Source organism: Gigantopelta aegis, chromosome 4, assembly GCF_016097555.1.
Source record: "Gigantopelta aegis isolate Gae_Host chromosome 4, Gae_host_genome, whole genome shotgun sequence".
Classification (NCBI taxonomy): domain Eukaryota; kingdom Metazoa; phylum Mollusca; class Gastropoda; order Neomphalida; family Peltospiridae; genus Gigantopelta; species Gigantopelta aegis.
Window position 1 is genome coordinate 98,808,795 of NC_054702.1, and position 16,154 is coordinate 98,824,948.

A 16,154-nucleotide genomic window follows, 5' to 3' on the forward strand; every position below is an offset into this window, starting at 1 on the left:
TTTTTTACAACCAACACACTTACATTTATCACCAATCACAGAACTTGTGGTGTTCACTTCTCTATCAAACGTTCAGTGCACTTCAAACTTTGACCTAGCCAGAAGTTATTTGGTTTAGTACTACCTATAGGCCCACTTTCCTTATACCTTATTGTTTGGAGCCTTTGTGTTACACATCACCAGTTACAAATAAAACTCACCTTGGGTGGGAGCTGGTACCAGGATGTTAACCCATAACCTACCAGTCTTACATCCAATGGCAGGGCCCACACCACTGATCAGTTTGTTTTCAAATATCAGGGGCCTAATCACAAAGCTCGCTTAGGCTCTCTCAAGCAACATGACATTGTAAGTCTTTTGGCATTGCACTACTAGATTGTTGCAAGAGTTTAGTGAATTAGGCTCTACACCTGGTGATTATAAAACTTTTAGAGTCTAGACTCGAGACTCTAATATAATAGAGTCTGAGACAGTAATGTCATAACAATGCTATACAAATTGTATGCGTGTGACATCATTAAAGATTGAGTCTGGACTTCAAACATTTTATATGCATAGGCCCTGGTTTGAACCCATTCTGATAAAAAAAAAAAATCATACATCCACATTTGAATATGTCAACTATAAATGTAGGGAATAATCAGTGTGTCTCATACCAAAATACCTACAAAGACAATATAATGTTTCTTAACAGAGCCTAAAGTTGTTGATTTTTGTTGTTTGTTGACACCATTAGAGCACACTGATTTATAAATCATCAGCTATTGGATGTCAAACATTTTATAATTTTTACACATAGCCTTAGAGAGGAAACCCGCTATATTTTTCCATTAGTAGCAAGGGATTTTTTATATGCATTATCCCACAGACAGGACAGCACATACCATGGCCTTTGATATACCAGTCGTGGTGCATTGGCTGGAACAAGAAATAGCCCAATGGTCCCACTGATGAGGATCAATCCAAGACTGATCACACATCAGGCGAGCGCTCTACCACAGAGCTACGTCCTGCCCATGGAGAGAATTAGGCCCCAGATGTGACAGGTATAGTTAACATGCTTATGATTTGTTATTCATTTACATAGACTTTTATCCAGACTGTTTAAAAATACTAGAGTTTAAAGGAAGTTGCAGGTGTTCTGAGATGAAAGGATATACATTTATACATTATGCTTTATTTCTTCTTTTCAATGGTAAATATACAGATAGGGCCAAGCTATTACACCACTGTACAGGTGATGATTGGATATTCGATATAGTTGAATATTTAACTGTTCTTTGAAAGTGTCTTGTGAAATAAAATTACACAATTTTACATAACTTTACATAGGATAAATTGAAATCGAATCTACTTGAAAGAACTAGAAATTTGATATGTCACACAAATATATTTATACAGTTTTTTCTTTGATTTCCTCCACTCTACTGTAAGCACCTGCAAATATCTGTATTACACAGTAAATATGAATATGTGACATTTAATATGGCTGAAGTGACAATTAATTCAAACTGCTTTGAAACTGTAAGACAGTGTTAAAACACAATATTGAACATACATGATAGGTAAACATTGTAAACTTCAAACAGTAGACATAGATGAAGAATTTTGCAACACAATACATTACAGTTTAACATATATAGTACTGTAAAATAAATATGGTTGCACTTGCTATAAAGAACAACTTTTATAATAATGTCACCACATTGGTAAAAAGTACACATTTAATTTGTAGCAACAACTTTTATATTATATAATATATAGAGCTTGAATAACTGTAGAATGACAACATTTTTATAAAGACCATTTTTTATATATCAACTGTGTCTTTTCCAGACAGGTCACAGTCAGTGCTTTAAAATATTAGATACAAAAATCTATTAAAAAAAACAATAATAATAATAAAATAATAATAATAATAATAAATCCACACACATACACTCTTTTTGGCATATAAATTCAACAGTTTTGTTTTATATTTCAACATGTATGATACAATCTTTTATATTCATATATGTGGAACTGTTTATCATACATGTAACTTTTACTGTAGCAATGTTGTTTCAATGTCTTTAAATTAACATGTAAAACAGGCCATTATAACTGGTATCCTTCTTCTTCTCGTTCTTTGTTAGTCAAATCATCAGACCAGTCAAGTGAAAGTGTGTTGGTTTGGGTTGTTGTTTTCTTCTTTTTTTTTTTTCTTCTTTTTTTTTTTGGGGGGGGGGGTTCTTTGTGTTTTATCAGAAAAAAAGAAAAATGTCTTGAGTAGCACCTCTTCAAACTATAAACTATACTATTTAATTTAAAATAAAGAGCGGAAACCCACTACCACCATATCAGGCCCGTAGGAATGACTTTGGAAGTTGGGTGGGGGGGGGGGGGGGGGGGGGGGGGGTGGCACTGATGGATCAGGTACAAACTCTATATCAGATTTTGGTTACAATGGCAAACATTAATGTGATAAAAAATTAGTGGGGGGGGCACATGCCCCCACGACCCCCCTCCACCCCCCACTCCTGGTTTCCTACAGGCCTACATATACACTAGTCCTACCAAAGAGCAGAAAGATATATTTTAAAGAAATTGATCATAGGACCCATTACAACTTAATTATTTAAAGACTCATACAGACTGGATGATGTGCATGTGTGTGGTTTGTCTGTTGCGTCTGATGCATCTGCCACTTGCATCTGCATCTCATGTGTCTGCCGCTTGTGTTTGGGGCATATACACTATAAACAATTATTTCACTGTGGCTGGCTGCATACATTTTGCAGATGAACACATTGCATCATTTAGACACTCATTAAAACTAAAATATTTCTATTTTTTTTATAGCCAGACTGCACACACGTGCTGCATTCAATCTATATGAGCCTTTAGCAATCATTCTGCTATTCTTTCCTGTCCTGGACGGAGGCCCAGGACAGGCATGCGCTACAACAGCTTGCTCTGAATGTGCACGTAAAGCCCTATGACCTGACCTGACCTGATTCTACTACTGAACTACATCCTGCTCCCTCCGCCCCCCCCCCCCCCACACCACCCCAACTTTTTTTTAATTAAGTCACATCTTAACACATCAACACTTTAAATAAATTTGAATTATGAAAGATATAGCTTGTAGCCCAATTTTTATTCCACATCTAAAGCATGATGCACTTAACCTGTCATTAAAAAACCAATCAATAATAATTCAACATCATCGTCACCAATACCAACTCGGTTCTTGCTCACAGTCATATGTTTTACACTGAATCAGACACGACGGCTTTGAGTACAAGTTTTAAAAAATGTTTCAGGGCATGAACTATTTAACCTGTCATTATCACACCAAGCTGATCAAAGTGTTGACGCAGGTAATTCATGGTCATAAAGTGGCTGTACCAACAGGTCCTCTCCCAACCGGCTGTGTAATCTTCGATTACATACACGCTAATGGGAGTGTGGAGCCAGACACAACGTTATCTGTTAGAAAAGAAGAAAAAAAGTACGGCTTTCGTTAAATTTCATTCAGGTATCAAAGTAAATGCACTTAATAAATATAATATGTCCGGGTCTGAGGTGATAAAATCAAATGTGAGTTATGCTAATTTCACTTAATAAACAGGAAGTATGAAATAGTTCTATTAAATTAATTTACATTTTTATTTTATTTATGTACATGAAATTACAAAAAGAAAATGTTAATGACAGTCAGGCAGACTAGGTTAACTGTGGCAAATCATATTAATTTTAATTTTCAAATTAAAAATAAAATTGCACTCAGATGTGGTGGGAACCTTCTATTACCATGGCAATCAGTGCAAGAGTGAAAATATTGTACTGAAAATCATTAATCTTTTCCTCATTTTCTTAAACTGGCCTCGGTGGCGTTGTGGTTAGGCCATCTGTCTATAGGCTGGTAGGTACTGGGTTTGGATCCCAGTCTAGGCATGGGATTTTTAATCCAGATACCAACTCCAAACCCTAAGTGAGTGCTCCGCAAAGCTCAACGGGAAGGTGTAAACCACTTGCGCCGACCAGTGATCCATAATTGGTTCAACAAAGGCCATGGTTTGTGCTATCCTGCCTGTGGGAAGCGCAAATAAAAGATCCCTTGCTGCTAATCGGAAAGAGTAGCCCATTAGTGGCGACAGGGAATTTCCTCTCAAAATCTGTGTGGTCCTTAACTTTATGTCTGACGCCATATAACCGTAAATAAAATGTGTTGAGTGTGTCGTTAAATAAAACATTTCTTTCTAATGGAGACTGGCTTTTCATTTGGCCAAACACATTTTTGTAATTTTTACATTTGAAAAAACAAATGCACTCACATGTCCTCATTTACCAAAGTAAGAATGTCAAGCTTAGAGTTGTTAATCTATATTCACTTTTCAAACATTACAAAAAAGGAATTTTTTTTTATAGAATATATTCAATTACTTGTAGGTTTCAGTACAACATTTATTTGCTATGTTATAAAATGCACATTAAGAGTTTAAAATATGGGATAATTACAGAATTTTAGAAACCTTCCATTGGTAGGTACCGTAGTTGTCTTTATTGGTGCATCATGTACCGGGTACTCTATGGTATTTATGATACATGCTTTCTAGATTGAGGAAAGAAACTCACTATCAAGTATCATGTACAAAAAAAGAAAATGAATCACAATCTTAATGAGGTTTTCAATTATATGGTAATTACTGGTATGTATTTAATAAGGGATAATGTGTTTTGCTAGCTGCAACATCTGGTATTTTTCTTGTGATAGAAGCAAGGAGTGCAGAAATATTACACACTAATTTACTATGGATGTTTCTTTCATTTTTGAGATCACAGGTCAGTAAACAAGGATACAAGGTTCAAGCAGTTTATACTGTAAGCTCTTTCTGAATATTCTACAACCACAAAAACAATCCACTCATCTTTATGATTCATTAGTAAACAAAGTACAACTAAAATGATAATGGTGGTGGTAGTGGTGGTGGTGATATTGGTGATAATGATGATAGTATAACAGTGATAATGGAGCTGGACGGTATTGAAATTTGAGGTATTTTTGTGTGATTTATCTCAGTATCGGTACGGTATTCGGTATTAACAACATAATATTACCAATATCAAGCAGTATTTTCAGTGTACTTGGCTTTAAATGCATGCCTGAGTTAAGGCTCATCCGCCAATTTCATCTAAATAAAATTAAATTCCATACACAAGACTCTCGTCTGATTTATACCCAACCCATTTTGCATTCGTCAGATATATTTGTTCAATTCCAAATTTTTTTTACTTTGAAATTTGCTTGATAAGATAACTCAGTATTGACATGATACTGATACCAAATGGTATATATGGTATACCACCCAGCTCTAAGTGATAATGATGATAATGGTGGTGATAGTGGTGGTGATGACAATAGTGATGATGGTGATGGTGGTATAATAGTGATGATGGTGATGGTAGTAATAATGATGATAATGGTGGTGATGATGATAGTGGTAATAGTGGTGATGATGATGTAGGTGGTATATTATTGATGATGGCGATGGTAGTGATAATGATGAAAATAGTTGTGTTAGTAGTGGTGATAATAGTGGTGATGATGATGATGATGATAATGATGATCTTGTCATGATGGTGCTGATAGTTATGATGATGATTATGTTGGTGATGATGGTGTGGTGATGATGGTAGTAATAATGATGATCATAATGGTGATGTTGGTAATGATGATAGTCATGATTATGATTATGATTATGATTATGATTATGATTAAGATTAAGATTAAGATTAAGATAAATAATAAGTAAAATGGGACTGTTTCAGAAATAATTATAGACATAGGATTAGAAGACATCCATTGTTATTCATTTAGTGCCTGCTCAGTCAGGTGGTTTAATGTAATCAGCCAAAGTCATTAATTTCTTTTTCTCGTTGGTGTGCTCACTGGGCTATTTCTCGATCTAGCCAGAGCTCCATAACTGGTTAACAAAAGCAGTGATATGTACTATCCTGTCAGTGGGATGGTGCTTATAAAAGATCACTTGCTAAAGAGTAACCCATGGCATGGTTGCAGCTGGTTTCCTCTCTCAGTTGTCTAATGCCATATAATTGAATGTGTCATTAGTCATTAAATAATACATTACTTCCTTCTGTAGTTTAAAATGTGTTATGGTGTTTTTTAACACATATCCCTTTTCTTTCCCGGTTCCCATACCACTGTACACCAACACCATTCCTCTGTTATTATTTCTTGGTCTTCATGATATCAATCAAAAATATTGATAGGTGGACTGAACCTTAACTACAACCTGTCAGACAAATGATAATGAATATATAACACAACATATGTGTGAGAATGTGTAACCGTGGCATGACACCACTCTTGCGTTTTCACACACTGGATGATACTGATGGTCATACCTGAAAGGTAGAATATCACTTAACATGCTATCATTTAAAGAAAACCTTCCAAGCATATGAAACACATTAAATAATCATCCAAACGCGTGCAATTAAATCTGTCATTTTCTTTGTGCTACTCAAAATTTATGGCATAATGACATGACACAATATGGGAAATGGAGCCTCTCAGCCTTTTCAACAAAATACCAGTTGACTGACGCAGCTTCCAAATAAACAAAAAGAAACCATTTTCCTCTAACTCAACTATCGCCGATATCCCTTATGGTACATTCCAACATTGTGTTGGTAAGTTAAATGGCCCATAACTAGTAACCATTAGTTTTAGCCTGATTTTGTTTTTCCAGGCCTGCAGGGGGTAAGACATCCCCTGTTATCTGGGCTCCCTAGGCCATTATGACCTGCTGACAGATAAAGATGTAAAGTGCTTTCATCTTGACACCTGGTAAATGACCAGTGTTAAAATTAGCTCAGTCAGCATTTCTTCACAATCAGTTAAACCCGAGTCAGTGGTTCAGATTGGATTTTAAATGCAGCAAAAGGAAAGGGAAAATTATGAATGCATAGTTAATAATGTAAAACATCAGATATTGGTGGAAGGAAAAGCAAAGTTATGAATGCCTGGTTAATGACGTAAAACACCAGATAGTGGTGGAAGGAAAAGGAAAATTATGAATGCCTGGTTAATGACATAAAACATCAGATATTGGTGGAAGGAAAAGCAAAGTTATGAATGCCTGGTTAATGACGTAAAACACCAGATAGTGGTGGAAGGAAAAGGAAAATTATGAATGCCTGGTTAATGACGTAAAACATCAGATATTGGTGGAAGGAAAAGCAAAGTTATGAATGCCTGGTTAATGACGTAAAACACCAGATAGTGGTGGAAGGAAAAGCAAAGTTATGAATGCCTGGTTAATGATGTATAACACCACATTTTAAATTATGGCTATTTTAGCTTTTAACATATTACTTTTAACACTGTATAGTCACTGAGAGGAAACCTGTTGCATCCACTGTGGCTACTAGCTTACACTGGGAAGTTCTTAAGTTAAAGTTTGTTTTCTTTAATAACATCATTGGCTACGGGGTGGGGGGGGGGGGGTGTTAAACATTTGATACTTCTGACATCATTGGCTGCTGGATGTTAAACATTTGATACTTCTAACATCATTGGCTTCTGGATGTTAAACATTTGATACTTCTAACATCATTGGCTGTGGGGGGGGGGATGTTAAACATTTGATACTTCTTACATCATTGGCTGTGGGGGGGATGTTAAAAATTAGATACTTCTGACATCATTGGCTGCTGGATGTTAAACATTTGATACTTCTAACATCATTGGCTGCAGGGATGTTAAACATTTGATACTTCTTACATCATTGGCTGCGGGGATGTTAAACATTTGATACTTCTTACATCATTGGCTGCATGGATGTTAAACATTTGATACTTCTAACATCATTGGCTGCTGGATGTTAAACATTTGATACTTCTAACATCATTGGCTGCGAGGATGTTAAACATTTGATACTTCTAACATCATTGGCTGCTGGATGTTAAACATTTGATACTTCTAACATCATTGGCTGCGGGGATATTAAACATTTGATACTTCTTACATCATTGGCTGCGGGGATGTTAAACATTTGATACTTGTAACATCATTGGCTGCTGGATGTTAAACATTTGATACTTCTAACATCATTGGCTGCAGGGATGTTAAACATTTGATACTTCTTACATCATTGGCTGTGGGGATGTTAAACATTTGATACTTCTTACATCATTGGCTGCGGGGATGTTAAACATTTGATACTTGTAACATCATTGGCTGCTGGATGTTAAACATTTGATACTTCTAACATCATTGGCTGCAGGGATGTTAAACATTTGATACTTCTTACATCATTGGCTGTGGGGATGTTAAACATTTGATACTTCTTACATCATTGGCTGCGAGGATGTTAAACATTTGATACTTCTTACATCATTGGCTGTGGGGATGTTAAACATGTGATACTTCTTACATCATTGGCTGTGGGGATGTTAAACATTTGATACTTCTTACATCATTGGCTGCGGGGATGTTAAACATTTGATACTTCTGACATCATTGGCTGCTGGATGTTAAACATTTGATACTTCTTACATCATTGGCTGTGGGGATGTTAAATATTTGATACTTCTTACATCATTGGCTGCGGGGATGTTAAACATTTGATACTTCTTACATCATTGGCTGCGGGGATGTTAAACATTTGATACTTCTTACATCATTGGCTGCTGGATGTTAAACATTTGATACTTCTTACATCATTGGCTGTGGGGATGTTAAACATGTGATACTTCTTACATCATTGGCTGTGGGGATGTTAAACATTTGATACTTCTTACATCATTGGCTGCGGGGATGTTAAACATTTGATACTTCTGACATCATTGGCTGCTGGATGTTAAACATTTGATACTTCTTACATCATTGGCTGCGGGGATGTTAAACATTTGATACTTCTTACATCATTGGCTGCGGGGATGTTAAACATTTGATACTTCTTACATCATTGGCTGCGGGGATGTTAAACATTTGATACTTCTTACATCATTGGCTGCTGGATGTTAAACATTTGATACTTCTTACATCATTGCCTGCGGGAATGTTAAACATTTGATACTTCTGACATCATTGGCTGCTGGATGTTAAACATTTGATACTTCTTACATCATTGGCTGTGGGGATGTTAAACATTTGATACTTCTTACATCATTGGCTGCTGGATGTTAAACATTTGATACTTCTTACCTATTGGCTGCTGGATGTTAAACATTTGATACTTCTTACATCATTGGCTGCGGGGATGTTAAACATTTGATACTTCTGACATCATTAGCTGCTGGATGTTAAAAATTTGATACTTCTTACATCATTGGCTGTGGGGATTTTAAACATTTGATACTTCTTACATCATTGGCTGCGGGGATGTTAAACATTTGATACTTCTTACATCATTGGCTGCGGCAATGTTAAACATTTGATACTTCTTACATCATTGGCTGCTGGATGTTAAACATTTGATACTTCTTACATCATTGGCTGCTGGATGTTAAACATTTGATACTTCTTACATCATTGGCTGCGGGGATGTTAAACATTTGATACTTCTTACATCATTGGCTGTGGGGATGTTAAACATTTGATACTTCTCACATCATTGGCTGCGGGGATGTTAAACATTTGATACTTCTTACATCATTGGCTGCTGGATGTTAAACATTTGATACTTCTGACATCATTGGCTGCGGGGATGTTAAACATTTGATACTTCTTACATCAGGGCCTCCGAAAGTTGAAAATTGGCAAAAAACATTAATAGATTAGGCAAAAACAAATTTCATGTCATTTCATTTTTACATGACCTGTCATACATGATAACCCATGAAACCCATGATGTCCTAAATTTAATTATTCTTCTTCTTCGTCTTATGCTCAGACATGGACCCCAGTGGCTCAAACAAAAGCTGCTGTATTCTGTAGATTCTCCAAAGGGCCAAAGTTTTTCTCAATTTAATGAATGAACACAAAATGTGTAACACAATTTATTTCTCCTTCACCCCCCCCCCCCCCCCCATCGGTACATAAAACAAAATGACAAGTAAGTGGCATACTGTGTGGTGCACATACTGAGATACCATAGTTTATTCCATAATAAAAATTATATACTCAAAAGTCTGAAATCCACACACTATTACATCGTAAACCTCTAAACGAATTATAATGGGCTGTTACCCCTCCAGTGGCTTTTCACCTTCTCACGGTTCACCAACTTATAAAAAGACAACACAAATTTAATGTGAGATATACTTTCAAAACAGTGTAAATTGCGTGCACCACAACTGAGATGAGAAAAAACACATTGCCACCTCCTTATATAGTGCACTAACAGCACCCCCTACCAAACAGTTATGCAAATGACCAACCTTTATGTTCCAAGGAGAAAATAGTTACTTTCTAATTTGTTCCTCAAATGAGCGATGTGCAAGCAACAATATTATTTTAGCAATTTTCAGAAGCCTGACAGATATTTTTTGAGAAAACCAAGTACATTCATCCATTAGGTCAGGTCAGATCAGAGTGTTTAACGTGCACATTCAGAACAAGCTGTTGTAGTGCCAGCCACAGACAGCTCCTCCATCCAGGACAGGAAAGGGGTTGGGTGGGTTGGAGGGGGGGGAATCACCTGCATTGGTAGGTGCAAGGGAGCACCAGTAGTCTGACTGGGGCCGGTAAAAGGTGGAGGGTGCTATGGTGCTATATTGGTCCATTAACAGCAAGGGATCTTTTATATACACCATCCCACAGACAGGGTGGAATTTAGCTCAGTCAGTAGAGCTCTTACTTGAAGAGCTTTGGTCACAGGATCGAACCTCCTTGGTGGACCAATTCTGTGATTAGTTCTTTTTTCATCCTAACCAGTGATCCATGACTGGCCATGGTATGTGTTGTCTCATCTGTGTGAAAGTGCATATAAAAGATCACTTGCTGCTAATAAAAAAATGTAGCAGGTTTCTTGTGAAGACTACTAGTACAAATGACCAAATGTTTGACATCCAATAGCCAAAGATTAATACTGTGCTCTATAGTGATGTCGTTAAATACAACATGTAGCAGGTTTCTTGTGAAGACTACTAGTACAAATGACCAAATGTTTGACATCCAATAGCCAAAGATTAATACTGTGCTCTATAGTGATGTCGTTAAATACAACATGTAGCAGGTTTCTTGTGAAGACTACTAGTACAAATGACCAAATGTTTGACATCCAATAGCCAAAGATTAATACTGTGCTCCATAGTGGTGTCGTTAAATACAACATGTAGCAGGTTTCTTGTGAAGACTACTAGTACAAATGACCAAATGTTTGACATCCAATAGCCAAAGATTAATACTGTGCTCTATAGTGATGTCGTTAAATACAACATGTAGCAGGTTTCTTGTGAAGACTACTAGTACAAATGACCAAATGTTTGACATCCAATAGCCAAAGATTAATACTGTGCTCCATAGTGGTGTCGTTAAATACAACATGTAGCAGGTTTCTTGTGAAGACTACTAGTACAAATGACCAAATGTTTGACATCCAATAGCCAAAGATTAATACTGTGCTCTATAGTGGTGTCGTTAAACAAAACAACATTTAACTTTCTCCAAAGACAGGAGAGCACACACCATGGTCTTTGATAAACCAGTTGTGGGGCACTGGTTGGGATGGGCAAACCTAGTCAGAAAGTTGGTAAGAGGCTGTATTTAAATACATTGTTAGATAGTGGTTTTACAGAGTTTCGACTGTAATTAAATAATTATATTTCATGGGCAATACATATTTACAAACAAACCCTTTTAAAAAAAATTCCATTCTCTTTTATGTAATAATCTGTGCCACAGCTTTAATACAATATAATTATATAACTTCTTTTAACTGAACATAAAACGTAACATATAAGTTAAGTAAATGATATGGCTGATTAATCTCTAAAACATGATTTACACTCACATTTTGGATTATCGATGTAACATTTGAAGCAGTCTCGGCAGTAATGATTTCAATTTTCTAGCACATTAATTTTTAAAAGGATTTCAGTGTGTTTGAAAAGAGATCCCAAGCCAGCTATTGATTGCTGCAAATGTTCAACTTTAAACAGGAAAAAGAAAAAAAAATTAGAGAAAAAAGTGGAAGACAGACAGCTGAGTTCTCAGCGAAAAGCAGATGTGAAGATTGTGCTATATTCTCTGAGGTAATGTCACAAAACTGTTGTAGAGGCTTTGATGAAAATACTATAGTAATCATTTATTAACACGTGCTTCTTTCTTTCTTTTTTTTGGACATATTACAAGTTTTTCTTTAAATTTAACAGAGATAATTAAGGTGTAGAGTTTCTGTCATCATGGTAATGGGATTGATCCCTATTTCAACTAATGATCCATGACTGATATAACTTGGCCAAAGGATTGTGCTATGTGATATCCTGTTTATGAGAAATTTAATGGCATATAAAATATATCTCTAGCTGCTATGTGGTGTTAGTTTTTTATCCAATTTTATAACAATAAGTTTAACACCTGACAGTCTTTTATTAAACACATACACACAGACACAACACACTCATACACACATACACAGACAGACATACACAAGCACCTACCCCCCCCCCCCCACACACACACAGATACACGCCCACACAGACACACACACACACCCAACACACTCACACTAACTTCACAGACAGACACAGACACACACACACACACAAACAAACACACACTTCATAGACACACACACACACACACACACACACACATACACACACTTTAAAGCAACATGGTTTATTTAGCTAGCACAATTGGTACCTATACTTTAAAGGAATGGTTTGATTTTAAAATGTTTCTCTCATTTTCTACATGTGTTATATTTATCATACATGTGACACTTTCAAAATATTAACAAATTACCTAGGATACCATTAATAAACATTTCCTTTCTCTCCTATCTGCTCATAGGAAGTATTACTGTTGCCTGTTTTGTAGATGCAGGAATTCGTTTTCACATGGTAGACCATATTTTATCTTCATCACATGTTTACCACCTAATATCTAATGATTAATAAACATCCTGTGATGTGGTTAAACAAGCATTTGCTTTCTTTCCATTTCAGCAGCAGGATGTAGCCCAGTGGTAAAGCACTTGCTTGATTCATGGTCGGTTTAGGATCGATCCCTGTTGGTGGGCCCTCATTCCAATTATGAAAGGCTGTGGTATATGCTATTCTGCCTGTGGGATGGTGCATATAAAAGATCCTTTGCTACTAATGAAACTTTTTTAGCGGGTTTCCTCTCTGTAACTATATATATAATTACCAAATGTTTGACATCCAAAAGCTGATGATTAATAAATCAATGTGCTTTAGTAGTGTCGTTAAAGATAATAAACTTTCTTTGTCGTATGGTAAACGATATTGTATCTTCATTACACATTTAACACCTAATAGCCAATGATTAACAAACATCCTGTGATGTGGTTAAACAAGCAATTGCTTTCCTTCCATTTCACATGAATCATTGACAAAACAATGTAAATGAATTAGACAAACTACTTTCTACTTGACACATATCAGTAAAACACTTGCCACCAAATTACCTTAATGTCTGCAAAAAATGCAATCCCTAAAAGAAGTGATTCCACAGTAGCAAACTACAATGGTGAACAGACACTTGAGTTCTAAAGGAAAACCACTTTATCTTGCCCCCATGGCTGGAATTATCACAAGCAGAGTTGATACCTTATCAAAAAACCAAACACTTTGCTCTGAAGGATTCAGCAACACGTTGCCTCTGATAAGTGTTGGGGAAATGACACAGCAGTACAACTTGAATTTCATGAATTTGTGTTGTGAAATATATAGAAGCTGGGGACAGTTAAATTGATTAGAAATAGCATTACATTTAATAGTGGGTTAAGAACCATGATTAAGTCATGGTTTTCTTTCTTATAACAGAATTATATGAATTTGATTATCAAAGTTAATGAAAATCTACAACCTATAAATATTGAGACAAACTAACCAGTCAAACAGTCAAAGGTGGGGGAGGGAGAAAGGGAGGGAGGGAGGGTTTGGTGGGTGGGTATGGGATTTGGATATTGAACATATGTATGGATGGACAAATGGATGGATGGAGGACAGACAGATAGATGGATGGACAGATGGATGGATTGATGGACAGACAGACAGAAGGACAGATGGATGGGTGGATGGGTTTAGGTGGGTGGATGGGTTGATGGACAGATAAAAAAATTCTGGTCGGTGCAAGTGGTTTACACCTACCCATTGAGCCTTGTGGAGCACTCACTCTGGGTTTGGAGTTGGTAACTGGATTAAAAAACCCATGCCTCGACTGGGATCCGAACCCAGTACCTACCAGCCTGTTGACCGATGGCCTAACCACGATGCCACCGAGGCCGGTCATAAAAAGAATATAACTGGGATATATAACCTGAACATGATCCAGTACAAAATAAAGTAGTTTTTCATACTACAGAACTCCCTTACTACACCACTTTATCAGTATCACCTGTGTTCTTTATTAAATATGATCATTCCACCACCTTTGTTTGACTATGTATGCAAGAACTAACGTTTATCTTGTTCGGTTTGAAGGAAATGATTACTTCTCCAACGACTTCAAGTTAATCGCTCTCTGCTAGATAAGTGAATAGCTGGTTTATTTTTAGGCTTTATGATCCAAAAGGAATGAGCAATTCACACCCATGAAAAACACTAGATAACGGAAAGTTGATTTAGAACAAGACTAACGGGATTGTAATTACTCCATGTTTGTATGAAGGATATCTCATATATACTTCACTGCCTCAGTAATCACAGTGAACTGTAGAAGATAAAAAGTGTTCTCATGAAGAGAGAGCTAATATATTTAAATACTGTAAAACCTGTCCATAGTGACCACTCTAGCTCTAGGTTCGTTCAAAAGATGTCTTTATCAATAATAAGTGGATTTTTATAATTACAGTGTAAAGGGCAAGGTCACTTGGTTATTGACCTATTAAATGACACGTCAAAAGATTGCCTAAACATTTACACATAAATTGTATAGTTGTTTACTTTATCGGTTAGTGCTGAAGTGAAGTTAGTGAAGATTCATCAGAAGCTGTTTTTTGTAATCACAGTAATGGTGGATTAATGACACTGGTTAATGGACTTTCGATTCCATGATTTTGCCAACATGCTAATGACATGGAACTGAAAACAATTGTTTCCCGAAATGTACATAGTTATTTCATAACCCACTTGATCAGTATTTTGATATATGCAGTAAAGTACTCTTGTCACGAACCAGAAAGGACCATGATAGTTAGTTCATTATAGCAGTAATTTGTTGTACATACATGTATTTGCATAAGTTGGAAGGAAGGAAATGTTTTATTTAATGACACTCTCAACACATTTTATTTACAGTTATATGGCGTCAGACATATGGTTAAGGACCACACAAATATTGAGAGAATTGAGAAAGGAAACCAGTTGTCGCCACTTCAGTTACTCTTTTAGATTATCAGCAAGGGATCTTTTATATGCACCATCCCACGGACAGGATAGTACATACCACAGCCTATGTTACACCAGCTGTAGAGCACTGGCTGGAATGGGAAATAGTTGCATAAATTGGTTATTAATGTACAAGGATATAAAACGGGACTTTATGATCAGTTCATTCTATGCAGTTGTTCGTTCTAAGCAGTTGTTCGTTCTAAGCATGTTCGTTATAAGTGTACTTTACTGTCATTGAATTATGGCTGCATAGGCTATGTTAAAGATAAAGTTTGTTTTGTTTAACAACATAACTAGAGTAATTCATCATTGGCTATTGCATGTCAAACATGTAGTCATTTTGACATAGTCTTAGAGAGGAAACCTGCAAGATTTTTCCATGAGTAGCAAGGTGTTTTTTTATATGCACCATCCTAGTGGTGTTGTGAAACAAAATAAACGTTTGTTGCTATTGGTTGATTATGTCCTACTTGTAAATAATTCAATCTGAGCTGAGATGTATTTTTAATACTTGATTTAACCAACCAATAAACAAAGAAAAACAAATAAATATATAAATAGAGAATATTATTATATCAATTTTACTTTTTGTAAACAATGTGAATTCATATTTACTAATG